Source organism: Cetorhinus maximus, chromosome 13, assembly GCF_964194155.1.
Source record: "Cetorhinus maximus chromosome 13, sCetMax3.hap1.1, whole genome shotgun sequence".
Lineage (NCBI taxonomy): Eukaryota > Metazoa > Chordata > Chondrichthyes > Lamniformes > Cetorhinidae > Cetorhinus > Cetorhinus maximus.
In genome coordinates this window covers 36,383,265-36,385,277 of record NC_135891.1, presented here as the reverse complement: position 1 = coordinate 36,385,277, position 2,013 = coordinate 36,383,265, and the positions used below count along the sequence as shown (strand labels likewise).

General features: G+C 43.6%; 1 pseudogene; it reads left to right on the top strand.

Moving 5' to 3' along the window:
• The first annotated feature begins 439 nt into the window (after positions 1–439).
• LOC144689129 (histone chaperone ASF1 pseudogene) lies at positions 440–1,048 on the top strand (annotated as a pseudogene).
• The last annotated feature ends 965 nt before the right edge of the window (positions 1,049–2,013 follow it).

The following is a 2,013-nucleotide window of genomic DNA, read 5'->3' as shown; positions in this document are numbered from 1 at the left end:
TACAGCCAGAGCCAAGTATAGCACTTTCTGTGTCATAAACATTCTATGATTCTATGATTATGAGAGAAAAGTCAGATAAACTTACATATTTACATTCTGCTGAACCTTAGAATTGTGCTACAACCTTGAACACATTCATAAATATAGTCTACACATTATAATTGAGAGTGATGACCCTTGACATCAAGGCATCATTTAACTGATGTGGCATCAAGGAGTGCTGACAAAAATCAGTGGGAATCAAGGGTAATCTCTTTGTATATTTTCTTGTTTGCTATCTATTTTCTTTCCAGTTTACCTTGACTAGTTCCCTTTCTATCTCATTGAATTTTTTTCTTAATAAGTACCATTCGCTCTTTCCTTTCCTTTACAATTTTCATATTGAAAAATGTAACATATTTATACATATATGTATGAAAAAAAGAAACATGTAGGAGCCATGGTGGAGATGCAGCTGAACAATTTGTTGGTGACAACCCATTGCTGTCTTTCAACTTTTTTCACCTTTTTCATGCAACCACCTTTGACTGTATCAAAGACGTGTCTGAGGATTTGGAATGGAAAAAAAAACATTTATGTTGGTTCAACGGAAAGTGAAAAATATGGCCAAGTCTTGGACACTGTACATGTAGGACCTGTTGTTGCTGGAAGACATATGCTTGCCTTTCAGGCTGATGCAAAAAATCCTTCCCTCATCCTAGATGCGGATGCAGTTGGACTAGCTGTCATTTTAATAATCTGCACTTACCAAGGTTAAGAATTTATGGGTATTATCAGAATAATGAATACAGCAATCTACAGCTGCATGAAAATCCTCCTGTGAATCTAGATCCCTCTAAGCTCCAGTGAAACATTTTGGCTTCAATTCCACAAATTAAAAGGTTTCAAATCAACTGGGGAAGCAGCACTGAAAAAAAATGATGATTCTGAATGCACAAATCCTGATATGCAATCCATTCTTTTCACAAGTATATTGCCTTCAGCTTCAAAGAAAAATCAGGGAAATGTAGAAAAAATGGTAAAGCTAAAAGTATTACAGATGAATTAATACCACATATACAAATTAATGGTCGAATGATCTAATGCACATTACAGAGACATGGGCCGGGATTTTCCGTGCCCGTTGGCATCGGACGTGTTCGGTGGCGTGAGTGGACAATATGGTGCGATTGGTTTCATGACGGCGTGAAACCAGTTCACGATCGTCCGCAAAGCCTGCCGATGGCAGCTGTGTTTTCCGACATCAGACATCGGGAACCTCATTGTAATACATCTGCGTTTCATTATTAGGCCTGCCCGCCGGAATCATACCACCCTCCACGCTGGATTGTCTGTCCACATCGGTGGGAAAGCATGCCGATATGTTTCACAACAGCAGATAAAAGGCGTGCACTTGGTGAGCTGCACTTTGAGGGGAACTCAGAGGTGAGTACAAATTAACATTGCGCAGCACTCGCCAGGGTCGCCTGCTGGACTTCAAGCTTGAGGAATGTTGGTGGGGGTGATATTAAGGGCAGCCCTGCCATTGAAAGTGACTGTAGCGCTCAATTTCTATGCCATTGGCTCCATTCAGGACTCCACAGGTAATCTCTGGGGGATCTCACAAGCTTCCACCCACAAATGCATCCATGAGGGCATGGATGCCATCTTTGCGAGGGCACACAACTTTGCACATTTCGCCCAGGGTCAGGACAGCCAGGATGTAAGAGCGATTGGATTCACCCAGATCTCAGGTTTCCCACAGGTGCAGGGTGCGATCGACTGCACTCATGTGGCACTGATTTCCATCGCAACACACGGTGGACTACATCACCCGCAAGGGGTTCCACTGGCTGAATGTGCAGCTGGTGTATGACCACCAGAAATGCATCCTGCAGGTGTGTGCACAGTTTCCAGGGAGTGTGCATGACGCCTACATTCTCAGTCAGTCACAGGTCCCTGATGTCTTCCAAGGTCCACAGAAGCTGCAGGGATGGCTCCTCGGGGACAAGGGCTACCCACAGAGGATGTGGC